Genomic DNA, 13593 nt, shown 5'->3' with positions numbered 1-13593 from the left:
TACCATATTTGCATGTGGTACATAAAATATGCATACACATAAAATACACCTTTAAAAATACTTAATAAAAATGACAATTGATAATTCTTTTGTCGGAAAACCCTGTACATCACAAGCCCCCCAACTGTGGTGTGTATATTAACCTAGGTCTGCATGTATGTATGCCTCTAAAAGTCACACATTGAAATCCTAGTCCCCAGGGTAATAGAGGTGGGTCTTTAGGAGATTATGTGGTTATGTCCTGATAAAGAGCTTCCAGTGAGATCCCTACCACCATGAGACAGCTTGAGGAGGTACCACCTATAAACCAGAAATTGGGTTCTCAGTAGACATTCACCCTCCAGTGGCCTTGACCTGGAATGTGTTGGTGTTGGGACCTGTGGGCTATTAACTTCTGTTGTTCATAAGGTACCCAGTTTAAAGTATGCTGTTATTACCAGACCTAAGAAAGCAAAACACCAGTGCCTCGTTCTAGTCTTCTCTGGGATGTCTTTACAAATATGCATTAAACTATAAGATCTTAAATTCTACCCCATAGCTATAGAATATACAACTGCATGTGACCCCCAGTTAAATTACTGAATCTTCTCTCTGTGTTTTCACATCTCCATAGGTCTTCCTGTACCAATGCAGTCTTTAGTAACATTCTTCCCTCATCTCTGCTAGTCAGAATCCTACTCCACAGACATCTATCACTGCTTCAACAATGGCCCCAGACATGGTGATTTCAAACCACCAGATTCTTTATTCCCCATGCTTCATGGTCCTGTGGGTCAGGAGTCTGAGTTGGGCTCAACCAGGTGGTTCTCCTGTTCTGTCAAGTGCTGGTGGAGGTCTCTTACATTGCTCGTGTGGCAGAGGGACTGAGGTGGACAGCTCCACTCAACTCTTCAGAGGCATGATGGAGCTGGACTCCACTGAGGTACCCTCATGAGGTATGTCAAGTCTGGTGGCTTTAGGCTCCCAGAAGGAGCATTGCAAGGGCAGGTACTCCAGAGGGCAAGAAAAACAAACTTCCCTGACTGTAAGTCTTAACCTGGAAAGTGGAACAAATCAATTCCATTGTGTTCTATTGGTCTAAGAACCATAGGACTGATGATGGTCTAGTGAAGGGTCAGGGAGCTCCTTTATCAATGGGAGGATACCAAAGAGGCCACACCTCCTTTATCCTGCCTTATCCACCAAGCTTCCAGGCCAAGTTCAGGTGCTGGCTACTCAAGAGGCTCTCTTTCCCCTCCCCCTCAGACTGGAGCATCCTTCGCTTCCTGTTCCTGCAAACCTTCTGTGTCTCCATCCTTTCTCTGCTCTACCTTGGATTTCTTTGTGTGTCTTATTCTCCTTTGTCCCTTGAAAACCGAGCTCCCCCAGTGCTCCTCTTTTCCATCACTGTGCAGAGGCACACTATGAATAGCTGAAGAGTAAGTGCATACTATCTAACAGTGCATCAGTTCAAGACTATTCAGGTATTGTATACATGAGATCATTTGGTATGACTCCATTTTGGGTTTTATCCATTTGATACTAGCAAAGGATATGGGATATGCAATTACATTTCACTGTATCCAGGACTTGCAGGACTTGGAGGAGTGGGAAGGGAGCGTTAATAGCTGGGATAAGAACCCTGCCACAGGCCTGCCCTAGCAACCGGCTAAGCCAATCCTCCAGGCATGTTGGTGTTAAACTTGATGCTTAGTGATGCGACCTCAAAACCCCTTTCCTGTTGGTTAAGCCAGTTTCCACACTGGAATTTTTAATAACTTTTGCCATTTGAAATAACTAACTGAAGCCAAAGGTGGAGGAGAGAGTTCACTTTAGTCTAAAAAAATATCGAAGCACACAAAGTCCTTATTGTAGAAGGCTCACAGAAGAGTTGTGTGACTGGCACTCATGAAGAGATGCCCAGAAACCCCCAAGCAGGCTTATTCTTTTAATGTCTGTGTCCAGGACCCCACAAGCAGATGTCCACCATGAATGTCTGTACCTGGGATCCAAGGGCAGATATGATCTTAGTGTCCAAACCTAGAATTCACCAACCAATGTGGTCCCCTAGTGTTTGATCCCAGGATCTACCAGCAGACACGTTTGGTAGTGTCCGTACACAGGAGCTCACTAGTGGACCAGGCTCCTTGTGAGTGTGAGTGAGAATCCAGAGCCAGGAGACCTGGAGACAGTCTGTAAGTTCCAGAGAAATAGAGCTCTTCTGTTCAAGGGTCTTGGGTGAAATAAGAAAGGTTGGCTGGAGTTAGTTTCCAATCCCTTCCACTTTAATTTTCAACATCCGAACCAGAGTTCTGAAAATGGATCGACATGGTTTTCAGATGAGATGCAGAGTTCTCCCCATCAGGAAGCTTCATCTCATTTTCCCTGAATGCCTCCCTCCAAGAAGTGGAGGACCACAGTGGGAAACCCACATTGTTCTCCCAATCAGACAGAGAGCATGGAACTCTGCATATACTGTGCATATTTGCGGCTAACTCCATAATTTACAGGACATACTTTAGGGCTTCTTCAGCTTCTCTGATTTGCCAGCATTTCTACTCTTGTACGTTGAAGGCTTTTATTAAGTAAAATAAGGGTTTTTTAAAAATAAGCTCTGAGATGTCACAATAGTCACTGTATCACCCACACAGCTACCAAATAATCCAAGTGTGGATAGCATATACAATGTGAATACACCACACAGAGACCACTCAGATCCTGGTCTGAATGGGATAGGATGGCTCAAGATTTCATCAGATTGGTGTACAATTAATATGCATCATTTAAATGAGGAAGGGAGGCAATAAACAAGAGGATACTTCCATGGATTTTCTAACACATTAGTATAATCGCCTGTACTCATGGAGAGTGGGGGATGGCAACATTTTACATCAAGTGTATTGATAATCCTCCAGGATCAGACAAGAGGCCACCACTGCCTTTGAAATCTAGAGCTAATAATTTATCCAACACTTTGTGGTTTCTAGCTTAACTCCCAGGTAAGATAGAGCCCCGTTTACAGACAGGGACTCCCAGAGTCCAGGCTTGTCCGTCACTCAGCAGATTTCTCAACATCTGAAGATTCTGACTTTCACCCAGTGTTTCCACCTTTTAGGAAAAACTTCATCAATCCAGTCTGTACTTTTGTGTTAGCCGCAGACCCTGACTCAATGAAGCCAGTATCTGGTTGGGCTCTGTTCCCTGGAGGCTGACCTTTGACTGGAAATCAGCACATAAACAAAGCATGCCACTACATTTTGCTAGCTGTTTGAAAGCCTTCCAAGAATATGCATACTAAGGACTCCAAAAGGCAAGCTAAGTATCGTTTTAAACAAAAGTGGTGAAGATTTATAAAGCCACTAGATAGCTTATGAAGTATCTTGGAGAGACTTCATTACTTCAGACATGGTTCTGGACTGAGACAGAAACATGTTTGTTCATCTCAGACACTGCCAAGCATCTCACCCAGGAGATCAACACAGGAATTCTCTTTCCTGTTGGTCCAGAATGTCAGATGACTTCTAAATCATTCTAAATGGCTCAGCCACTGCCTTTAGTAGATTTAGCCCTTGTTCTCTTTATGTACCCTGTGTATACTGAGGGAGGCAGTCATTTTTCATGTCACATTTGTGGGAGTTGCCAGCTGTGGATACACACACTGAATTACCCGAGTCACTATTTGTAGTGGCATCTTGCCTGTGGTCCTGTAACAGTGGCCACACCCCTTTGGGCATGGCTTCAGGTGCAGGCAGAAGCAGAAAGAGGAAAATGTAAAATGTTCTCTCTCTTTCTCTCTCTCTCCCTCTCTCTCTCTCAGTCTCTGATCGAGCAGAAGAAACACCTCGAGGGTTCTTTATTATTATCTGTTTAAGTTGTCCCCCCCCACCTATTTATCATTTGTCTTGGATCTAGTGAATTCATTATCACCTGCCTTCAACTATTTACTACCTGTCATCCTTAGAGAGTTGCCTGGTGATGAAGGAAGGGGTGGGTATCCTTGAAAGCTGGAGATGCTCCAACTCTGGTGGCTGAAGAGTGTCTCAGGGATGACTATGGAGGTTCTGTGTATCATCTTATCTCTATTTGAAGGAGCAGAGGAGCCCTATAACAAGGCAAGAATGACAGGTGCTTTAGGGCAGTCACATGATGGTCCCATACAATCACATAGTTGTCTCTCTTCCTTCTTGCAGGATGGAGCCTGAGCACCAGTCACTAACCTAGTCAGGGAAACCCAAGACCTTGGAGGGGGTCTACAGAATCCTCTGCTCACGCAAGAGATCGTTCCATACAGCTTTCCCCACTATCCCAAGCTTGAAAACCCTATCCAATCACATCTGTATTTTCCAATTGCATTACTGAGGTGTAACTGAAGTGTAACCAACCATGTGTTCTTAAGCTATATGACTCAGTGAATGCTGGCAATACAGTGGCAGACAGATGCTTCCATCACCCCAAAGGGTTCCTAGCTCCCGTTGCAGTTCCCCCAACTTCTGCTTCCTACCAAGATAGCTTGTGTCTTCTGGAACTCCGTCAAACAGAACCCCACAGTGTGTCTTCTTTTAGATTTAACATCTTTGTATATAACGTTCTCAAATTTTTCCATGCTGTGTCAGTCATATCTTTTTTTTAAATGAGTTTTATGGGTGACAGTACCATGTGGACAAGCACAATTTGTCTATCTGGTCACCGGTTAATACATATATTTTTGTTTCAAAGAATAATGCAGCTATGAATATGTATATCTGAGTCCTCGTGTGGAGGCATTTCTTCCGTGAATCCCTTAGAGGGTTTCACAGAACCGCATAGTAGTTTTTTGTTTATCTGCATTTTAATCTCTTTAATGGCAATGAAGATGTGGGAGGCATCTATCCATTCATAGATGTGCATTGGTAGTTACCAGAAGAGCCACAGGGGACAGGGAAACCAATGAGTCCCTGACTTCCTCAGCCTGGTGGCTTCACACTTCACAAACAAGAACGTCCACAGATAAAAGGAAAGAGGCTGCGCAAAGGCTCCTGTAAACCACATCTGTGCAGCCCCTCGGTTCAGGGCCCACCCTCCCTCCACAGCATGCACAAGCTCTCAGGATTGCTGGGGTATCTGCAGCTGGGGACACAGCTGCCTCAGAAGCAGGCAAGGCTTCTTTGGGGACATGGTGACTGTCCTTCACCTTTATTGGAGCTAAGACACCAAAGATACATAAAAGTGTGCTCTCCCTCATGTCCAGCCCCCAGTCCAGGAAATACAGTGTGTCTCCAAGACTACAAGCCCTCAGCATTGTGGTGGAACCTCTGCCATTTACTAGTCCCAAGCAAGTCCTATTCTTTAATACACTTGCACCATTCCTCCTCTCAACTCCGGCTGCCTCCCAGGCAACGTTGACATGCAGTAGGAACAGCACACTAACCCAGCCCTGCAGCCTATTTCTGTAAGTTGATTTATTGGAGTGTCCTGGCTCGTGAATTTACTTATTACCAGCTGTACACCTGTGGCTTTTTTCAGTTCCGTCTGGTTCAGATGAGTATCAGGCGGGACTACGTGACTCTCAAGGCTAGAATACTGCCTGGTCATTACAGAAAAGGTCTGCCATTCCTGAGAACAGGATGCAGCAGAAATGACAGCCTGAGACCTCCCAGCCTAGGCCCTGAGCACAAGCTGCTCACTCCCTTCTTGGGCAGCTACTGTGTGAGAAGCCCCTCTGGCCTTCCAGAGGGAGCAGCACAGAAAAAAGAGGCCTCATGGGTGCTTCTGCCCCGGCAAAGCCTCAGCTAAGGATACCACTGGCCTGAGTCCAGCAAGAAAACCTTCCAGCAGAGCTGCCCAGTGCAGGGAGGCTGTGGGAAATGATGAGTTGTCATTATTTATGTCCCTGTTCAGGGTGGTTTGCCATGCAGCCAGAGGTAGCCTGAACTGCATGCCTGCTTCTCAGTCTGAGTGCCATCATCGTCTAGGTTGTGCACTAGGCTCAGGGCACTTGTGGAATATCTGTGAGGCAGAGGCACACAGGATGAGTGGGACTGGGGAGAGGTAATGAAACAGTAGGAAGAAAAAGCAACGGGGACTATAGCAGTCTGGCTTTCATTACTGTAATAAAATATCCAAAGCTGGCTAACTTTGTAAAGAGAATGTATCGTGGTGATATTTTGTTTATGATCTAATAAAGTTTGCCTGAAGATCGGAGTACAAAGCTAGCCACAGCCACAGAGGCCAGGCAGTGGTGGTACACACCTTAATCCCAGCACTCACTCAGGAGACAGAGGCAGATGGATCTCTGTGAGTTCAAGGTCACCCTGGACTACATGAGAGTGAATCAGTCTAAAAGAGAAACAGAGCTCACACCTTTAATCCCAGCACTAGGGAGGCAGAGGCCAGAGTGATATGGCTGGGTGGAGAGAGGAATATAAGGTGGGAGGAGACAGGAGCTGATTGCAGTCTCAGGCAGTCTGAGGAGCAGTGCAGTCTGGAGATGCAGTCAGAGGACACAATTGCCCCTTCGGTCTGAACATTGGTAGAGGTGAGAACTCTCTAGTGGCTGGCTACTTTGCTTCTCTGGTGTTCAGCTTTAACCCCAATGTCTATCTCTGAGTTTTTTATGATCAGTGTTATAAAAGATTTATTGGCTTACAGTTTTGGGATCTGAAAGTCCAAACAGGTGCAGGCTATGCTGAGGTTAGCTGTCACCACCTGACAGACGGCAATGGTGAGGGCACATGTAGGGGAGAGTGGTCACATTGCCAAACAGGAAGCCAAGGAAGCAAGGTACTGCAGTCCTTCCAAGGGCGCACTCCAGTCACCTTGAAGACCACACCCAGGGCTTACATCTTAAAGGCTCCATGCCACCTCTTATCAGCATTAGTATATGGAGGCTCAGTGAATGAAGGGCTTAGCCTGCTTGACTAGTACCGAGGTAATGAACCAAGCAGGAGTGTCCATCCAGGCAAACCTCTATGGCAGTTTGTAACATAATGAAGCAGTCTATGGATATTGTTGGTAGAATTTTCTTCACATGTATTTGGGGGGGGGAGCAGGGAGGGTGCATGCTGTGATACATGCAATGGTCAGAGGACAATTTGCAGGAATTGTTTCTCTCCTTCCACCATAGGATTCTGGAGATCTCCCTTGGATTGTCCAGCTTGGCAGCAGATGCTTTTATCCAGTGAACACTGCTGGAACCTCCTTCTGCCCCACCCCCACCCTACCGCACCCTTTGAGACAGAGTTTCATGTAACTCTAGCTTCAAACTCACAAGGTACCTGAGGATGTCCTTAAACTTCTGAACCTTCTGCCTCTAGCTTCTGATTTACAAGATTATAGGTTGTACTGCCATTCTCTGTGCATGGGGGGGGGGCTGGGAATGGGGAGTTTTATGCATGCTAGGCAAATACTCTTCACAACTGGTCTACCTCTGAATCTTATGGTAGCAGTAGTTTCCTTGTGTGAAACTACACAACTCATGATAATGGACACTAACTTCCTGGATATGGTGTGTGTGTCTGTGTGTGTGTGTGTGTGTGTGTGTGTGTGTGTGTGTGTGTGTATGGGTTTGTGTGTGCACCTTCATATGTGTGATTGTGGGCACAATCACAAGTGAGGAGGCTAGAGCCTGATCTTGGGTGTCAGGCTTGCCTTCCATAGAATTATCATCTGGTCTTCATAGATAACTTGGTATGGTTTTATTTTTGTGAAAATGAGAATTTAATGTAATGTTGTGAGAACTTCAAACCAAAGAAATCCAATAAAATTCCAAGAGCCACAGGGCACGTAAATCACAAACACATTCCCTACTCCTGCTGATGTTTGGTCCATGTTCACAGCTCCAGATATGCTTGGAAAATCTTGTACTGATGGCCCAGTATAAGAGCTTTGGCCTGGCCGAGCACTGTGGTCTCTCTGCACAGTGACTGCAGACCATTATCCTTCTGTGACAATACACCCTTATCTTCGGACTTAGCCATCTGTTCCCATTTCTACCCCTAGTGCTGCATCTACAGTTGTCACCACTGCTTTCATGCTCTCAATATCTTGAGAGCATTTTTTCTGCTTGATTCTATAAAAATTTGTAAGGTATCTAGATGTTCAGGACATTGTTAGGGAGCCCACGATGAATGAGTCATCTGTCCTGCCCCGAGCAAATGTACATTCTAGATTTTAGATACATTTTACCATGTCTCTACTTTGGGAGACTATGGGAAAAACATGCTACAAAGCCATAAAAATTCTATTTTTTCCAGAGTAGGAGAAGCATAGGTGGGTGATAGTTGAATCTGAACATCTTCTGCAGGCCCATGTGTGTGAACTCTTGGTTCTTATCTAGTGGTTTAAATCTGGGATGCTGTGGAGCTTTGGGGATAACAGGCATAGCAGGTGGATTCAGGCTAAGAGTCAAGTGTTTAGATGATAGCTGAGCCTCGATTCTGGTCCCTTCCCTTTGACTCATGATTTTTCAAGAAGTACGAAGTAAGAGGTCATGCCACAATTGAGCTCATGCTGCCAGCCATGCCTTCCCTGCCAGGGAGGGCTGATGTGGCCCCAAATTATGAGCCCAAACAAATCCTTCCTCCTTTACATTTTCTGTCATAGTGATGGAGAAGAGGAAATACTACAGTGGGCTAGGATATGGCCTGCTGCCTTCTATGTTTTAAAAATTGCTATGATTTGGATGTGTTAACCACCCCCAACACCAAGTCACCATATTAAAGACTTGGGCACTACCAATGGTCCTACTGGAATAAGTCAGAACCTGGTGGAGATCGGGCTTTGTGGGGAGGGTACGTCATGAGAGACGTGCCCATGGAAGGGATAATGGAGCATACCCCTTCTTTCTCACTCTGATTCCTGATCTTTATGGGGACAGTGTCCTCTGTCATGTGTTCCCCCATGTTTTTGCCCCTTGTCTCACACATAAAGGATCTGAGGTCAAACAACCAGGACAACAAAGTTTTCTTTCCTCTAAGCTTTTTATTTCAGGTGTTTTGTCACACTGACAGAAAGATGGTTGGCTGACTCCAACCATTAATGTAACCATTAACTGATGGCCATATGTGAATGGTAATAGATCAGAGAGACTAGAAAGCTTGTGACCTACTTGAGTTGTATTACTAGCACAGTGGGGTGGCAAATCCTATGCTCCACACACAGTGACTAGTTTTATTTTCTGACCTGACTCAATGTGACCAAAGTTGAGCAGGGGGAAGTTCCTCTCTCAGCACCACATGGGAAAAGCATCTACAGAGTAACAAGAATGATGTCATGGTGGAGATGAAGATTGTGGTGTTAGCTGTCTGGATGAGTTCTGATGAGTTTGTTGTGACTAACCATATTTCCAATTAATTCATGTCCTTGCTTAAGTTATCACAAAAGGACTTTGTCACTTTCCCAAAGTGGCCTACCAAAACTTCCACAGGAACCGGTCACTCATGGTCAACACCTAGGCTGAAATGACACAAAAGTTAATGGAGGTCATCCCACAGAGGGCTCTCTGTTCTCCACATTTTTGTGCTTGGGCCAAAACCATTTTGCATTTCCTGTCTCACACCCACAGGGATTGGCATCTGGGAGGGTTCAGATATTTTGAATAGTGTTCGGGCAGCAGTGCTGGGATCCAGCTGGGAAAAAAAAAAACCAAAGTATCCATTTCCATTAATAAGGAGCAACAAGGTTTTAACATTAATGCACTCTGCACCCAACAAGGCGACCTGTATTGTCCTCAGCCTCCCACAAACACCCAGATCTGTATGGTCAATGTCATGGTCAGATGTGAATATAATCCACAGTTCTGTCTCCTTGGAGGTTCAAATTTGAGTAACTCATGCCAATAGCCTTAAGCATCTTAGATGCCTGTTATATGGAGCAAGTTGTATTTTGCACATCACATTAAAAAAGGCTGTAAGTGTGCACAGATGGTGAGAATAAAAGACAATTCCAGATGACGATAAATGCTTTCTCAAGTCCTCCAACAGCTTCCTGGGTCACCCTTACCTCTGGTATGGGGGGGCACAGAGAGAGGGGCAGGGGAGCTAAAATAAAAACCTCTGGAGTAATTTCATAGAAAAATACACCAGCTACAACTTGCTATATTTAAGAGAATTGACTTTAGTTCTACAGAAGAATGCCACTTATATGGCCAAGTGTTTAGCTGGCTCAAGATGGATTGATGAATAGGGCTCTGACTAAATAGCACTGATGTATCTGAGTGAGACCAACCATTCAAACAAAAGCTTTGTTGCAAATATTTCTTTTGTGTATAGACTTCTGCTTTGTCATCAAAATTCCCAATGAGGGAAAAAAATGCCAGAATCCCACAATAGAAGGCATTAGTCATCCATCCCTTGTCACTACATGTCCAACTATTATGGCCACCTAGGCAAACCCTTCTGATTCCCTGCCTACTCTAAGACATGATGCATGCAAATAATTGGGAGACTGAACTTTAGTTATGGAAGCTCTGCGGACTGCATGGACAGAGAAACTCCCTGCCTGGGGAAATGGTGCATCCGAAGAGTGTTCACTGATGTGAACAGCCTCGTGTCCAATAAGAGGACTTTAGTCTTTAGAACAATGAAAATATTAACACACTTCTAGGACAACCATGTTGAGCATTGAAGCATAACGTTACGATCCTTGTATTCATTCCAGGAGCTCACCCGGGCTTGGTTGCTTGTTGAATTCAACACTAAGATGGAGGGGTTTAGATGAAGCAAAACAGAGGGGGGGGGCTAGAAGAGCTCCAAGAAATAACAGCCCTCACAGTGACTCCCAGGTCCTCACTAACTGGATCCACTTCCTTGGTCCTCTTCTATACCCACCCTTCCTCTTCAGCCAACCACATACCCACAGGCAGGTACATAGGAAGCCACTGTCACCACCCTGTGAAGTCTGTCTTGCTTTCTTTCTATGAACATAGAACTTAGCTTTGGTGGAGAGGAGAGAAGAAGGGACGATGAAAAGAACATTGTTTAGGCCCAGTCAGAGGCTTGAACTCTCTGGGACAGAAAGAACTCAAAGTCGGTCCCAAGGGAGTCAAGAAGCAAAACTGTCTCGGGAAGTAGAGTGTGGCATATGGATGGCAAATGAGCTGACTTATCTCTTTTCTCCATGACCAGCTCAGATGACATGGAGCTGGAGTCCGGGGATACACAGAGAAGACGATGAATCAATATTTTCAGCCACGCCCAAACATAGTGAGACTTAAACTGAAGAGTGACAAAAGCAGGCAGGGTTGCAAAAGACGACCCTTCCCCCCAAAGAAATGATTGTGAAGAAAATTAAATATGTAAAGAAAAATAACATAAGACCAAAGCAGAAGCTTGAAGGGATGGACAATGTGGGACAAAGCCTATGAATCAGTAAGTGATCATCAGATAACTGGATGCATGTCACCGGACTCTCAGTGACAATGTGAACTGAAACTGGGCAGAGCTTGGTGAGGACAGAGGCAGACTACAGCACACAGTGAAATTTCATTTCACACACACGCACCAAACAAAAATCAATATAGCGGTGAGGCAGGCACGCCCGAGGAAAACTTAGCAGTCTGTGACTGGGTCTGGCCTGAGCTACACATACATCCCTTCTTAACAATGCACTCAGCCACCGGGGCTCCCATCTGCTGCCAGCTGCATGCATGTCTCACTCCAAAGAAAGGAGGTGCTACTCCTCCCTCAGAACCCTTAGCAACTCCCCTTTTCGTGATCACTTTCCTTTCAAATGCAACCGGAAGCAGGGGCCAAAAACAACTGCAAAGCTGGACACCATAGGACAAGCAGTTGTTTCCAGACCCAGGACAATGGCCAGCAGCAGATGAGAAACGCTAAGAGAGGGGTGCTCTGTGGTCACTCTGATTGTCTCTTTGGAGGCATTTTCTGGGGTGGAGGTGTGGAGCGGGGAGATCCTTACAGAGGATGGGTCACCCCACTAACAGGAGGATAAGTACTTAGAGGAGGGAGCTTCACAGGGAAAAGGCTGAGATGACTCTGACCTGGGACAGGTCCTATCGAGTCTCACGGAATATGAAGTGTGCGTGGAAAGGGAGCAAGACGCAAGCTGGAGAACACTGAGCTCCGACAGGCTGAGAAGTACAGGCCCGGTGAGCAGGAGGAGAGATCACTGAACATGGGACACTAAGAGTCGCCCCAGAGAATTCCCACCAAGCAGAAGACTAAACTCACCAGAGTTACCACAGAGTGGTCCTGTCAGGTGCCAGACTAAACTGACCTCCAGCACAGTGGCTACCCTAGACTGCACTAGTGATGCTTAAAACAACAACGAATGCTTTTCTGTTGAAGATTCTCCTGTCCAATTGGTTTGCAATTAACTTCACTGCTTGGCAAAATAGAGCACAAAAGAAGATAATAAAATCCAGACACTCGTCACTACAGATGGACAAGTGCTGAGATACTTTGTTGAGAAATGTTGAGGGAAATCATTCAGATTTTCAAAAAGCAATTCCAGACCAGTAAAAAGAAATTAAGGCATCAGAAAGAACATGTAAGCAGATATGCTATGTCTTTCACAAGTTTTCCCTAAAGAAAGTTTTCAGTTTGACGTGAAATAATAGTACTGATGAATTTAGTTTTAAAGTTAAAAAAAATTATAACTGCCCATACAGTGGGGAGGGAGTTAAACTGTAGCACTGAAAGATTCTCGCACTCTTTCTGATTTCTAGAGTTAACACTACCCAGAAAAACCCCAGAGGTTTCTTCCTAGATATTGCTAAGCTGACTCTAAAGTGATAAGGCACTGTGGGCACTCCAGATGACCAACACGATTCTGCAAAAGATGAAAGGTGGATAAAGTGCCCCACCCGAGTCTAGGATGTATCTCAACACTGTAGCAAGCAAGCTGTGTTGCTGATGTCTGAATAGGCACGAGATCAGTGGGACAAAACCAGCATCTGGAATAAGGCAACAGAGGTGTGGAGACAATTGGACAGGGGAGAGAGAAGTGGCATTGTTTTCCTTTAATAAATGATTCCACAGCAATTAATTGATTCTTGGTAGTATGTGTGTGCATGAATGTGCGGGCATATGTGTGTGTGAGTGTGTGGATTCTTCAGTTACCCTAAAGCAGATTATAGTCATAAGTAAAGCAATCAAAACATTAGCGGGCTGGAAAGACTGTTCAGTGGTTGGCATCCCATATTTTTCTTGTGCCCAACATCGACATCCAGCCACCCACAAGTATAAGTAACTGCAGCTCCAAGGGATCCGATGCCCTCCTCTGACCTCTGTGGGAACCCGTGCGCGCACACACACACACGCACACACACACGTGTATGGCTACACACAGAGAGAGACACATACATTAAAATACATCTTTAAAAATATTAGATAAAGTGTGAAAATTTTCTCAGGACTTTCGAACACAAGGTAGACTTCTTGGATAGCAGGCAAAAGTCATTAGCCACAAAGGAAAAGTGGATGGCATATTGGAGTCTATGAAACTAAGACAGCTCAATTGTTCAGAAAACTTAAGATGATGAAAGACTCCGAGCAAAGGCATTGACGTGGCATGGAGAGAATGCAAGCAGGGCAGGTGTGAAGAACCTGTGGATTGGAGGGCAGAGAGAGCGGAGGCCCAGGAAGATGTGCTAGGGATCTGCATCCAAAACAGTCA

Source organism: Mesocricetus auratus, unplaced genomic scaffold (genome assembly GCF_017639785.1).
Source record: "Mesocricetus auratus isolate SY011 unplaced genomic scaffold, BCM_Maur_2.0 Super-Scaffold_100021, whole genome shotgun sequence".
NCBI lineage: Eukaryota > Metazoa > Chordata > Mammalia > Rodentia > Cricetidae > Mesocricetus > Mesocricetus auratus.
The sequence above is the reverse complement of the archived record's forward strand: the minus strand, read 5'-3'. Positions refer to the sequence as shown.